Below are 16,014 nucleotides of genomic sequence, written 5' to 3' on the forward strand. Positions count from 1 at the left end.
ATGCGGTTCTGAAAATGTGTGTGTGTGTGTGTGGCTGTCATCGAGTGGAGTTGACTGTCCACATCCCCCTCGGCTGTGGCTTGAATGATTTTGCTCACATCTTTGTCAAGCTGCTGCCACTGTCTATGGCTGGAAGCTGGAGGCCACTTGATCCTTAGCTGCTTCTCAATGGCTTTGCAGGGAGTGGAAGTTTGAGGTGTGTGGAGGGACAGAACTCTGTGGGATGATTCCTGGACGGGCTTCTCCTGTGTCTCACCTGAGTCAGGTCCTCTGTGCTGCACATCTCTTTCACGTTCCAAGCATTTCATTCTGGCCTGATGGATTTTAAGGCCACTCATGTTCTTACATAACTTGCTGCATGTGCATCTCAAGTTTAATGTCGTTGTGAAGGTATGGACGACGGATGGAAGCAGCAGTGGAGAATTGAAGTAGTGGACCAAAAAGTTTATTTCCCTTTACTAAAAAGTATTCTTCAAAACACATAAACCCTCAACCAAGTACAAAACAAACATAAAGTTATAAAGAACATGAGGCCTATGAGCCATGGGCTTAGCCCCTTATATCAACATTAATGCATAACTCTCCTATTCACTGCATGAGAGTAACTACATAAGTTTGTATCAATCTCCCTCACTAGTGCCCTAATAGAAACCTATATAGCAATAGCTCCGCCCTCTGATTATACCAGAACAGCCTCAATTTATTTCAAAATACATTTCCCCCAAAAATTACATCTAAAATAAATACTAAAACATACAAACAATACTAAACATTTTTTACTATAAAAATCCCTACATACATCTTATAAAAACATTTCACACTACACAGTAAAACACCCCTGCCTAGTTGGTTGTGCCCAAGGACTCCCCCCTAGATATACCCCAAATAGTTCACTCCATCGGGTTTACAACACAAGGCACCAAACACAACAGAACACCAGACAGCTACATGGTAAGGAAAAGTCTACAGAAATGTTCTTCTAAAAACAATAAATACATTCACTCTCCACAACAGTACATATACCTGCCATATCTTATAAAAGAAATATTAGTTAATGACAACCAGACAGATACCGGTAGGCCTTTCCCGGCACCCAATCTAGTTCAAACAAACAGTGTTAAATGGAATACAAAACCAGAACAAACAATATAACAATACAAGATAAAATGCATGTGACAGGCAACAGCAACAAGGTTCAGCGTTACATTGATGGTACTTTGCCAGCATCTTGCTGATTCCTTGGAACAACTTGCCTGTCACAGCTCAGTCTGTGACAGTCGTCAAACCATGAGCATGGGTAAAAAGCCTTGAATTCGTCCTGCTGGGGATCTCATTCTCCCTCCTTTCTGAGCTCCCCTGAGGGAATATTTCTGAAGAGTTCTCTGTAGCTTGATTTGGGTTTCCTCCTCACTGTCACGTTCTCCGCATCTGGCACATCTGCGACACCTGCCGTTCCCTGATGGGAAAGACAATAAAGAGGGAAGCCGAGGAAGCCCAGATGCGGAACCTTGTTTTGCCTCCTTGTTTCCCAGCGAACCGTGTTACCGAGAGACCCATTCCGACTTCGACCCTTTGCCTGTTTCTTCCTGACCACGTTCTTTGCCTAGCCCTTTCTACGACGTTTGCTGATCGCCTGACCCTCGCCTGCCCCTCGACACTGATTATGGATTCTGATTCGGCTTCCGTGCACGTCAATCCGAAAACTCTGCACTTGAGTCCGTCCGCGCTACGCGCAACCGTGACAGAAGGTTCCGCCTGCTACCAGGACTCAGCAGAGTATGCGCAATTGCGTACCGCGCTCACCAAGCAAGGTGAGTTTTTGGGAACGCAATCCCAGTCGTTGCAGCGCATACAACAAAAGGTCGATGGATTAATCCAGGTCCTCCAAACCGGAGGTATTCTCAACCCCGCCTTCCAGGGTACACCCGCGACTCCTGCTGAGCATGCCCCGCCCACACCCCCCGAGGCATCGGGGACGGTCACGAGGATCGCGACCCCAGAGAGGTATGACGGTTCGCCCGATCAATGTCAGGACTTTCTGATGCAATGCGAGTTGGTTTTTGAGTGTTCTCCGCACATGTATCAGACGGACGCAGCTAGGATCGCTTTTGTCTTGTCGTTGTTAACCGGTCCAGCCCGGGCATGGGCCGCCGCTGGGTGGCGCACTCGCCCAAGAACTACCTATGACATTTTCCGCGAGAAGTTCGAAGCCGTTTTTGACCACGCGGGACGGGCGGCGGGTAATGATCTCATGCGTCTCACCCAGGGAAGTAGAAGCGTGGCTGAGTACGCTCTTGAGTTCAGACCCCTCGCGGCCAAGAGTGGCTGGAACTCCCCTGCCCTCCTCACCTGCTTCTTCGAAGGGCTGAATCCCCGGATCCAGGACGAGCTCACGTACAGGGGTGAGGAGGGGGACTTCGACCGGTTTGTGGAGACAGTCATCACCATCGACAATCTTAGCAGGAGTCAACAACCCCTGGGGACCAGCCCAGCGGAGGACCGGCTCAGGAAAGAAGAAAGGAGACGGCGCCAGGTGGGGAGACTGTGTCTTTATTGCGGGTACCCGGAGCATCTTCGTACCGCGTGCCCCGAGCGACCACCTCAGGGGACCTCCACAGAAATGAAGGCGAGTCCAGGGGAGCACCGGGGACAGCTACGTCTGCTGGTGAGTCTTTCCTGGGGGGCAAGCCGGGTGCAGACGAGCGCCCTCATAGATTCCGGAGCCGCAGGCTGTTTTATGGATGTAGGCTTTGCCCAAGCGCACCATGTCCCTATTAAAACACGTGAAGTCACCCTGAGTGTGAAAGCCCTGGATGGTCAACCCTTGGGTGATGGGGTGGTTGATACCCGGACGGCTTGCTCGAAACAAGCGCGTGTCACCACGAGAAACTCACCTTCTTTCTGATCCGAGCTCCAGACACCCCTATCATTTTAGGTTACCCCTGGTTGGCCCGTCATGACCCCGTCTTCAGGTGGAGTACCAAGGAGCTGGTTTCTTGGGGAGGATCCTGTCACGCATCCTGCCTCACGCTTCCTTGCCGGGCCACGTCGATGGAAGGGGTAGAGGGCCTTCCCCCGCCGGTCATACCCCCGGACTATGAGGATCTCCGAGAGGTCTTCAGCAAGGTCTGCGCTGCCGAACTGCCTTCTCACCGGTCCTGGGACTGTGCTATCGACCTCTTGCCAGGTACCACACCACCTCGGGGCCGTGTGTATCCCCTGTCGTTACCGGAACAATGGGCCATGCAGGAGTACATCAGGGAGGCCCTCGAAGCTGGTCTGATCCGGCCGTCAACGTCACCAGCAGCGGCGGGGTTCTTCTTTATCGGTAAGAAGGACGGGGGACTGAGGCCGTGCATAAATTACCGAGGGTTGAACGCCATAACTGTCAAGTACCCGCACCCCTTACCGTTGATTACCTCAGCTCTGGAGGGGATCCATGGATCGACCTGGTTCTCGAAATTAGACCTCCGCAGTGCGTATAACCTCATCCGGATCCGTGAGGGGGATGAATGGAATACGGCCTTCTCCACTTCACTAGGTCACTATGAGTACAGGGTCATGCCTTTTGGCCTAGCTAATGCCCCCTCAGTTTTCCAGGCCTTTCTAAATCATGTGTTGGGCGATTTCCTTCATCACTGCGTCATCGTCTACCTGGACGATATACTGATCTACTCAAAGACCCGAGAGCAGCATATCCAACAGGTCCGGGCGGTCCTCAGGTGGCTCCTACAACATCGATTGTATGTGAAGGCAGAGAAGTGTGAATTCCACCAACGCCAAATCTCCTTCCTGGGCTACATCCTGAGCCAGGAGGGAGTTTCCATGGACCCCAAGGAAGGTGGGTGCAGTGACCTCCTGGCCTCGACCGACCACGGTAAGGGTGCTCCAGCGCTTCCTTGGGTTCGCCAATTTCTATCGTCGGTTCATACGTAATTTTAGCACAGTAGCCGCACCCCTTACCGCGTTAACCGCAAGCAAGGACCGAAGACTCCCTTGGGGGGCGGAGGCGGAGAAGGCTTTCCAGGAGTTAAAAACCCGGTTCACCTCCGCCCCAGTGCTGAAACAGCCGGACCCTTCCTTGCCGTTTGTGGTGGAGTTCGACGCCTCCTCGGTAGGGGTGGGTGCAATCCTGTCCCAACGGCAAGGGGACCCTCCCAAGTTGTACCCCTGTGCCTTCTTCTCCAGGAAGATGACCCCTACCGAACGGAATTACGACAGTGGGAACCGAGAACTCCTTGCTATCAAGCTCGCGCTTGAGGAGTGGCGTCACTGGCTGAAGGGTGCGGTCCATCCCTTTGTGGTACTCACGGACCACCGAAATCTAGAGTACCTAGAGACCGCAAAACGGTTGAACTCCCGCCAGGCCCGATGGGCCCTGTTCTTCACCCGTTTCCGCTTTACTGTTTCTTATCGGTCAGGTTCCAAGAACGGGAAGGCTGATGCTTTATCGCGGGTTCATGACCCAGGACCACTGTCCCCCGACCCAGGACCACTGCCCCCCAACCCAGAGGAGATCCTACCCCAGGGATGCCTGGTAGATCCGGTCCACTGGCAACTCCTCCAGGACATCCAAGAAGCCCAGGACAGCGAGCCAGAACCGCCCGGGAGGCCAACTGACTGTGTGTATGTCCCCAGTTCCTTCTGCGCAGCGGTGCTGAAATGGGCCCATGAGGCTCTGGAGGCCGGGCATCCCGGGATCCGCCGTACCTTATCGCTGGTCCAAGGACGGTTCTGGTGGCCTTCACTGTCCGATGACGTCAGGGACTTCGTCCAGACCTGTGCCACCTGCGCTCAGACCAGGACCGTGCCTGAAAAGGCAGCGGGTCTCCTACAACCCTTGCCTACGCCGACCCGACCCTGGACCCATGTGGCGCTGGATTTCCTAGTGGACTTACCGGTCTCAGAGGGTAAGACCGTGATCCTCTCCGTCATCGATCGTTTCTCCAAGGCTTGCAGGCTGGTGCCCCTTCCAAAGCTGCCTACCGCTCTCGAGGTATCGGAGATCCTGTTCGAACAAGTATTTAAACTCTACGGACTCCCCGAAGACATTGTATCCGATCGAGGTCTCCAGTTCACCTCTCGGGTATGGAAGGCCTTTTGGAGCCGGCTCGGGGTGACGGTCAGCCTTACCTCGGGATACCACCCGCAAGCCAACGGTCACGTAGAACGCTTACAACAGGATGTTGCAAGGTTTCTCCGAGCCTACTGCTCGCAAAAACCCCACCACTGGGCTCGCTACCTGGCCTGGGCAGAGTATGCCCACAACTCCGCGTCTCATACATCCACAGGTATGTCGCCCTTTCAGTGTGTGTTAGGATACCAACCTGTCCTGTTCCCTAGTGAGACCTCTCCAAGTCCTGTTCAGGCTGTGGAGACATGGCACAATGAGAGCACCAGTGTCTGGAGGACGGTCCGGGCCCACTTGCTCCGCAGTGCGGAACGCCACAAACGTCAGGCTGACCGACATCAGCGCACCCTTTCATTCGTGCCCAGGCAAAGAGTTTGGCTCTCCACCCGAGACGTTCACCTGAAGATCCCCTACAAGAAACTCGGGTCCCGCTACATCGGCCCTTTCAAGGTAGTGCATCGTGTCACGCCGGTTACCTACCGCCTTCAGTTACCTCCTGACCTCCGAGTGCACCCAATGTTCCATGTTTCCCTCCTGAAACCGGTTGGGGTGTCCTTGCATCAGCCACCAGTCGAAACCACACCACCGTCGACACTACCCCTCGCAGGGGACGATGTCTATACGGTCCGAGCCCTGCTGAACTCCCGCCGACGGAGAGGTCGACTGCAATATCTGGTGGATCGGGAGGGGTACGGTCCGGAGGAGCGTTCCTGGGTAGCTGCTTCGGACATCCTGGACCCCGACCTGGTGGCCGCTTTCCACAGGGACCACCCTGAGTGCCCAGCTCCGCACCCCCGGGGACGTCCTCCTTCCCGGCCCAGGGCGTCCAGAGCCGCCCGTGGAGGGGGGGGTACTGTCACGTTCTCCGCATCTGGCACATCTGCGACACCTGCCGTTCCCTAATGGGAACGACAATAAAGAGGGAAGCCGAGGAAGCCCAGATGCGGAACCTTGTTTTGCCTCCTTGTTTCCTAGCGAACTGTGTTACCGAGAGACCCATTCTGACTTCGACCCTTTGCCTGTTTCTTCCTGACCACATTCTTTGCCTAGCCCTTTCTACGACGTTTGCTGATCGCCTGACCCTCGCCTGCCCCTCGACACTGATTATGGATTCTGATTCGGCTTCCGTGCACGTCGATCCGATAACTCTGCACTTGAGTCCGTCCGCGCTATGCGCAACCGTGGCACTCACTGAAGATACAGGGGGATGCTGACCCATCCTGTCCCAGGCACTGTCTTTCAAAACCATAAACTGTCTCTCCATTAGTCACCAAACTTTACTTGGTTGTCACTCAATCTGTTCCCAAGTGTCACTGGCTAGACCAGGTTCCAGTTCTAAAATACATCCTGTGGATGTGCTCGGACACATCATCAGCGCTTTTATCACTTCAACTGCACTGAAGATGGAATTTTTTCTGATGCCAAATCATTGTCAACTAAACCACTCAGCACTGCATGAGGTTCATAACCAACATTTTTAATGAATTACCAAAAGCATGACTGTGAGAGAGGGGGCATGGTGGTGCAGCGGGTTTGGCCTCTGCCTGCTCACTGGTGGGTCTAGGGTTCAGGTCCCACTTGCGGTGACTTGCAACGGACTGACGTCCCGTTCTGGGTGTGTCCTCTTGCACCCTGTGTTGCCAGGTTAGGCTCTGGTTTGCTGCAATCCTGCTTGGCACAAGTGGTTTCAGACAATGTGTGTGTGTTGCATTTCCACTCGCTGACCCCTCACACAGCTTTTCACATTTTTTTAGTACTCTAAGTTGTCACAGAGTCCAGCCTTTTCCAGGGAATGTCGTACAAAGAAAGGGGATTTGACACCAGCTCTTCAACAAAAGTGGCCACCCTTCAATACCATAAGGTTCACAACATCCTTTCTGCTCCCAAGCCATGTTCTCAGGTGTCATCGGGAAAGCTTTTAATCATCACTTATTCGTTATTTAAACTGTTATTAAGGTTTTTCACAGTTAACTTTGTTAATTTTAAAGTTTGTTTCATCAGCATTTTTGAAAACCATAGTGATACTTAAAGCTTATCATCTAGGTAACTGGATGTCTTAACAGTGTTGTTTTCTCAGAAGAAAAAAATATATATGCCCAGCAGGTAACATGCCAGTTGTCACATCCACGCCAGCATCACACTGGACAATACCTGACACTATTCAAGCACCAGATACCAATCAGTACACACACCCTCAAAAGACCCTCCTCAGCTCTCGTACAATCGCGGAATCTCACTGAGACAACCGTTCCTCCTGCGCTATGTCTAGTTCTTCCTCGTTTCTTGCTTCCGTTCTCCGATTCCCGGCTTTCGACTCTTCACTTCATCTGCTGATCTCATCCTTGGATCCTCGCTCTAACCCTGATTACTGATCGACCGACTCTTCACCTGTCCCCGACAACGAGAACTTGCCTGATCCCTTGGTTCCTGATGACTGATCCAAAGGACACAATTTTTAATTGCGCTTGGTCAAAGAAACAATGAAGCAGCACTATAATAAATTTACAATAATAAAGTTATCCAGATATAAATAATTTAGATGGAGCTTTAGATGTTTGTAATGCTTCCAAAATATTATTCACATTTAAATTTAGTTTAATTCAATTCAATTTATTTTTAGAGAGCGCTTGAACACAGGAATAAGGCAAAGAAACAAATACATCAGAACAAAGAAACAAAGTAGAGAGTTGACTCCTGATTGCAGACCGTTGACTACAGTTGTATATATATTATGTGTATCTTTAAGTTATATTAAAAAACTCATGAGAGTGCAAGAGGCAATCATCAGAATTATTTGTCTTTTTTTACATTTGCGATTCTACCTTTCCAGACTTCATGTTTTTTTTTAAAGTGTTACTGTCATTTATTCTTGCTCATCTATACAAATATTTCTTCAGAAGATAAAATGACCTTGCAGCTCATACTAATTAAAAGAGGGGAAGAAAAACCTTGTTTTCCTTGTAAACACATTTTAATGACTTCCAATGAAAAGAAGGCATTAAGAGCATCATTAATTACCTTAAATTCCCCCTTGCTTTGAGAACCTTGTAAGTCAATAATGTAGCAGGAGTATTGTAATTAAACAACCCTGATGGGGAACATTGTGAAATAAATAAAGTGAATAATTACAGCAGCAGCCAAAGTTAAGGAAGCTGGGAATTCAGAAACCATTGAAAGCCTTCACTGTTTCAAAAAAAACACATACACACACACACATTTTCGGAACCGCTTATCCCATACAGGGTCGCAGGGAACCGGAGCCTACCCGGTAACACAGGGCGTAAGGCCGGAGGGGGAGGGGACACACCCAGGACAGGACACCAGTCCATCACAAGGCACCCCAAGCAGGACTCAAACTCCAGACCCACTGGAGAGCAAGACCCAGTCCAACCCACTGCACCACCGCCCTCCCTAATTGAAAAAAAAACACATTTTTTTTATTGTTCATTGTTTCGGGTTAAAGGCTAAGGTGACTGGCCTGAAACATTGACTCTAGAGTTCTTTAAACGTGTAATACATTCATGCTATGTTTCTGCTCTTTAGAACTGCAGTGCTTATGCAATATCCAAAATGTCTATCTAATGGTCTGCTCTCCTTTGGTTGACACCTTCCCACATATTGTTTTGTCTTCTATTAACAATCCACAGAACTACTATAATTACACTTCTTATTGCTTGACTGCCAGTCAGTCTGTTGGTTCATATTATTCATAACATGTACATTTTTGTTGTGTGTGAATGTTATTTTTTCCAAAACAACACAGCTAACTCTCTATCAATCTTTTGAATTTCCTATCTTTCTCCTTTGAAAAAATCCCCAGTTGTTAAAATCTGACATAATTTAGAGTTTTTCTGTGTGGGCCAGGCTCTTCCTCAAGCAGACACACTTAGCTGTATGCTGTGAGCGTGAGTTGTAATCCTTCATACAGTTACTTATGGCACTATGTCTGCAGTGGTGTCAGTAATGTGTTTAAATGAATGCAAACAGGTTCATCATCCTAGCCAGGTTCTTTTCATGGAAAAAATCTGTTGGTTGGAAGTCAGTGCAAAAAAGTGAGTGCAGTTGTTTAATCTAATTCAAGAATTTCTTCAAAACTTTGCATTGTGATAAGGCTTTAAAATGATCCATCATTCTGCAGTGTACAATAATTTCTTTTACACTAAGCACAATGGTGAAACTGACATGGTAGCATGTACTACCTTTGGTAATGGAATGTTCATATCCCAGTGAAATGGATGGCAGCATAGTGGTTAGAGTTGCTGCTTTTCAACCCACAGGTTCAAATCCTATCTCCAGCTGTAGTGAATTACTCCAGCAAAGTTTCCCACCTCCATACATGGGCCAATAATTGTCAGAAACTTAACATTGTAAGTTTATTTGTAGGAAAATGTCAGCTAAATATACTGTACTCATAAATGAGGTCCCTGGATTAACAGACGTAGGAAATAAATTAAGAATAAAGACATTACATGCAAAATTTACATATGAAACTATGTCATTGCCTGTTGTAATGATGACGTATCATGGTGGAGACTAAGGGGTTGCTCCTCCCCCTCGGCCCTCGCTCCCGCGCGCGCAGGCTGATATACTTGGCCGTGTACACATTTTGTGCCTCGCACGTTTTGGAGATTACTTTAATGTTGTTTATTTTATTGTAAGGACAGCTGTGTGAAATATGTCATCCATAGTTGCCTACAAGATATTAAAAAGAAGAGCTTCCTTTTGTCCGTCTGGATTTATATAATTATACGCCTTTCTGGAATCCACGTGAGGATCTGGGCTAACTCATTAGCCGGATCGTTACACTGTGTAATGAAAAACACTGTGGTGCATCACAGAGTGGTCACTGAAGCATCACGTGAATCCTGCCAGGCTCAGAATGCACATACCATTTCTTCCAGGCTAGGGCTCTGAAGGGAGCTAACGGAATTAAGGTCCACTGCATTATCGAGGTAAACTAAGGCAATGAGGCCCTAGTGCTGAGCACCAGCGCATCCCATGGAGACAGAAGTGTGGGATCCACTTAGAGTTGCACTGTGCAGCCCCTTGTATGTTCACCACTATTAAGGTAATGTGATTATCCCTGCTTTTATCCACCCAGATTAGACGACTGGACAGCCGAGTAGGATGTAACATACTTCAGATGTAGTAATTAAGAGATTATCAAATCCAATCTATCTTGACAGACCTGCTGAGAACTTTTTGGAGCATCAGGTCAAGATGGCTAGCAGTCATTAGCAGTGTTGAGTCTTGCAGGTATTGAGATAGAAAAGCTTCAAATCATCCCTTCAGTCCTGCTGTGAAAGCCCAGATGCATTATTCAAATATTACTCAAACACTCTCAGTCACCCTTAAACACAAGATGCTTAACCAACACTGCTTTTGTAAATACCCATTGTGTAAAGGTGGTAGTGTTGTACAATTCCTTTCTAAATAAAGATGTTTTACAGTATATGCAAAAGGGATTTTCATTTCCCTTAATTGGTGTTAGTAACATTCATTTCGTGCAGAAAAATTCTCATATACACAACAAATTGTAAAAAGGAAAAATTCAAATGTTATTAAAAAGATGTCGTGAGCTTGAAAAATGTCACAGGGTGACACTAGGGTGGTGTGAACAGACATAGGTTCAATCCCTGCTCAGTCTGTGTGGGATTTGTATGTTCTCCCTGTGTCTGCATGGGTTTCCTCCCACAGTCCAAAAACATGCTGTCCAGGTTCTCCTGTAATGTGTGAGTGACAGAGAGAGTGTGTTTCACTGATATATGTATGAAACAGTAGATTAGAAGGTTTTACAGTGGTCCCATGCCCTGTGTTGTTCACATTCTAAGACAGACCCATGTCTGCAGGTCAAAAAATGGACCATCAGTCTGGCTCACTGACCTTGTAGTAGTCAGCATAAACCACTGCCCACACCCCCCCCCAACCTAATACAACCAATTACATCAGTTTTCATTATTAGGCAGGCTTCTCAGAATCAGAATCAGCATTATTGGCCAAGTATACCTGAGTATACAAGGAATTTGTTTCCGGTTTAGAGCAAACCTACAGTGCACATTCACACATACAGACTACATAAGCACATACTGAACTAGACATAGACTAATACAAACATGATTACCAATAATGCAGCAGACAAGAACATAGTATAATACAGACACAACATAAAACCATACAGACGTAATACAACTAAATGACCAAGCATAGGAAAAGTACGTGTTGACCTATATCATAAAGTGACATTATAGTGCAGTGATTGTCAGTTATTTGGAGAACATACTGCACGTGGGTATGATGTTCTGGAGGAACACAGTGGAAGGTAAGGCTTACACTGCTCATAATTTGCATGACATACTGTTAAAAAATTAACATCTCATGGGGTTACTGCCCTAGTTAAACACCATCACTGACTGGACATCTCTGAGAGCTAATATTTAGTTTGTGGGTCCAGATGCACCTCATGTCAACATCAACCTACAGCAAGAGGGAAGCATTTCTGTTGCAGGGCTAATGAGACATGGTGTGGCATGGCAAAGCACAAGCTGGATAATGATGTGGTGGCGGAAGAAAGTGGCTGACGAGCAAGTCAGCACAGGCAGGGAACATGACCAGACAGTCATGCCACCCCTGTTATTCACTCAGAGGGTTACTCATTCAGGCTTCTGTTTGCTCCTGACAAAAGGCAGAGATTAGGGGATCTAGCCCACTCTGTGTCTGCTTTTGCTATGAGTAAAGTAAGCACTACATAATTATGTAAAACTTTTCCTTCATTTTAAGGAAATAATAAAATAATAAATAAAATAAGGAAAAAAAAATTTAATCCTTCATATCTGGAGGTGGAGGGCAGGGATGTTTGTGTTGTCAATAATATTGACAGATAGGGTTAATTTTCCTAATTATTAATGCTGGAAACAGAGTGGACCCCCACAAGCCACAGAGACTCTCTCCCACAGTTACATCTCTTGCATTGCACACTGATCTTTGTGATTTTTTTACTGCTAAAATTGCTTTTGAGTCTTTCAGGCCAATGTTTGATGAAGAATGCATTTGTGGTAACAGTGGGGTGGCTTTGAAGAGAGGTTGGCATGAGTGATTTTCGGCAAGGTAGATCAGGCTGAGGAAGAATGTAGTACTCATCAAATCTGATAACATCGCTTTGTCTCCTTATACATGGAGAAACATTTTTATTAGCTTTATTTGAGCATGTTATAATGGCTTTTTAATGGCCCAGTATCACAGAGTAAAACTAGTGTAACACATTAGATTATAATGAATAACAAAAACACACATACATCATCTGAAAACGCTTGTCCCATTCAGTGACAACACAGGGCGTAAGGCTGGAGGGAGAAGGGACACACCCAAGACGGGATGTCAGTCTGTTACAAGACACCCCAAGTGGGACTCAAACCCCAAACCCCAAACCCACCGCAGAGCAGGACCCGGTCAAACCCACTTCGCCACTGCGCTCCCATAACAAAAACAATAAAATCAATTTTATTTGATTGCATTCGTTAAGCTTTTCTGAATCATGCAAGTAAACGTGTGCCCATTTTAAGTAAAACGGTGAAAGAACACTCCCTTGCCCTATTACATTTGAGAGTTTTGTTAAGTCTACATTTGGCATAGAGGTAGGAATAATGAATTTTCTTTTGATTTCATTGTATTTTATGTTGAACTACTTTTTCATTTTAAAGTATAATATATGCATAAAAACAATCAAAAAAGTTGCTTTATATTTTCAGTTTTTAAAAAGTTTCCTGGCACATTGTTTTGCTTATGGGTGTCTCTTAAGAACCTATCAGAGGAATATGCAGCTGATGATGGGTGTCAAACAGAACTGAGGAAGCTTGGACGGCTAGACCCAAGAGCCTGGTCTCAAGGGATCAGGCAAGTTCTCATTGTAGGGGACAGGCAAAGGGTCAGTCAATCGGCGGTCAGAGTTAGAGCAAGGATCCATGGACATGGTCAGGGGACGACGCGCAGGGTCAATAACCGTTGACCAGCAACCACAAGGATTGTGGGAGAGCAGGCCATAGCGAAGAAAGGTGTTTGTCTCAAATGAGATTCCACAAGTGTATGGGAGCTAGAGGAGAGTGGTCAGTCAGGTACTAGACTGGTGTCAGGTACTTGATTGGTGTCAGGTGCAGGCATGGACGTGACAATGGGTTGATGGGTGAGGGAATTAAAACCAGTCAACAAGCATACTAATGACAAATGCAGAGAAAATATAATACACGCAGTTCTCAATAGATGCTCCAGCTCACAAGGGCTAAAGGATACACTGGTTTACAATGTATTACACACACGCACACACACACACATTTTCAGAACTGCTTGTCCCATACAGGGTCGCGGGGAACCGGAGCCTACCCGGCAACACAGGGCGTAAGGCCGGAGGGGGAGGGGACACACCCAGGACGGGACGCCAGTCCGTCGCAAGGCACCCCAAGCAGGACTCGAACCCCAGACCCACCGAAGAGCAGGACTGCGGTCCAACCCACTGCGCCACCACATCCCCCCGTACAATGTATTATTTTAGCAGTAATAATTTATGTTTAGATTTTTCATTTTTACAGTATGTAGCTGTTACAATCCTGACCATTAACGAGGTGTCCCATTACCTTTGCAAGTTTGGTAAGTACCTGTGTTTGGCATTATGGAAGGGACTAGTAAAGGAATAATTTCATTGTCAGAACAGAAGGTTTAATGAGCCACAGCAGTGAGAGTAAAACCCTGTTTGGTTGAGTGCAGCCATTAACATATCACAGTGGGGTGCACTTAAATGCCCCATCTATAAATTAATCTGTATTATAGTGTCATGCAATATCAAGACGCAGCGGATCTTTCTCAGTAAAGCAGTAGCTTTTAACACATATGACCAATCTCAGTTACTATTCATCACAGACCACCATACAGCATTTGAGGTGACCAGCACATTGTTGGAATCGAGCTCCCCAATTTGGGCATTATCTATGCTAGCTGACTGAGGCAGAAGGCTGGCTGTATCATCAAGGACACCACACACCCCGGCCACTCCCTGTTTGAACTTTTGCCATCTGGCAAATGGTTCAGGACAATAAGATCCTGAATAAAAAGACTGAAAAACAGTTTTTTTTTTTTCTTTTCCCCCAGGGCTGTGGCCTTTTTAAGTGTTCCTTGCGTTGCTGTTTTCTGAGGGTTGCCATACAAAATTTAATTGTATCGCATAAAATGACAATAAAGTTGTGTACTGAGTATTGTATAAACTCAGGAATAAGTGTTAGTGGACCACCCTTAAGAGTAACATGGGTTGGATTTAAGTGGCCAGTGATATGCACCAAAAAGAACAGAGTTGTTGCTTGCACATGGTTCAGTAAATGGAAAGAAGAAATCATAATCCATTGTGTCTCATCTTTATTCGTGTTCAGATACAATCGATATACAAGCAAAGCACAACAGTTGGCGACAAGGATTTTACAGATATTATACAGAAGTTCTCCTAGTTTTTTGTTTTTTTTTTGTGGATGGACATTTTCTTTCCTGGGAGAGGTGACGGATCCGCACAGATAGAGAGAGGGAAGCGCAGTACAGAACAGTAAGTGAAATAAGAAAGATGGCTGGATATATCGGACAATTGGTGCATTTGACAATGCTATGGTTGATTGTGCAATCAATGTACTGTGAACAGATCGAACAGTATTTCAAAGCTAAAGGCGTTGTCAACAACAAGCAGGTGTCAGTGCTCTTAAGTGCAATGGGAGGAAAAGCTTATGCGTTGCTGAGAAACCTTACTGCCCCCACAAAGCCTGCACACCTTGGTTTTGATGATATTGTGAAAACACTGCAGGACCATCTAGCACCAAAACCCCTGCTTATAGTGGAACGTTTTAGGTTTCATAAACATAATCAAAAATGAAGGAGTGTCTATCGCAGCTTATGTACCTGAACTAAAGGTGTCAGAACACTGTGAGTTTGAGATGGACTGAATGATGTGCTGAGAGATCGTCTAGTCTGTGGCATTTTAGAAGAGATAAAAGATTGCTTATGGAGACAGATCTCATATTCAAATGTGCAGTTGAAATTGTTGTCGCCATGGAAACAGCTGCCAGAGATGCAGTACAGTTGCGATCAGGAGTGAAAATGTCTGTGAACAAAATGACCACTGTATAAAAACCAAAAAGGACAATGCAAAATGCAGACCTGTGCTACAGTTGTGGCAAGGGCGGACACAAAGCAAACCAGTGCAGATTCAAAACTAAAACATGCAGAAAATGCAACACATACAAAGAGCATGTCATACTGATATTTCATACAATGAGAAAAACAGACAACACAAGACTTAAAAAAGAAGAGTAGAGATGTATGCTGTTGCTCAAAAATCAGATGAAGAAAGCAACACAGGGATGACAACTTTGGGAATTTACAGTCTGAAAGGTGACTTGAAACATGCAATCTGGCTAACATCACAAGTGAATGGACAGACAATCAGAACGGAGCTGGACACAGGCTCTGCTGTTTTAAAGACATTTCACAAATGCAAAACTAAAGCCATCACTTGTTAAATTGAAAACATATATTGGTGAGCCCATAGTTATTCTGGGTGTGATGCCAGTGACTGTAGAGTATGATGATCAACAGTGCGAACTAGATCTGTACATCAGTTCTGACAGTGGGACCAGCACTTTGGAGCTGTGACTGGTTGAGAGAGTTACAGTTACAGTTAGACCCGAAATCCTTTTAAAGTCTACAAGTCTTGGGTTCCTGTTTTACCATGCACTCAACAGAAACTGAAAAAGGTGTTGAATGATGCTGCAGTGGTGTTCCAACCAGGAATAGGAACCTTGAAGCATGTTAAAGGCAAAATAACCCTGAATGAGGGCACAGTACCCAAATTTCATAAG

Source organism: Scleropages formosus, chromosome 4, assembly GCF_900964775.1.
Source record: "Scleropages formosus chromosome 4, fSclFor1.1, whole genome shotgun sequence".
In the NCBI taxonomy this organism is placed as follows: Eukaryota; Metazoa; Chordata; class Actinopteri; order Osteoglossiformes; family Osteoglossidae; genus Scleropages; species Scleropages formosus.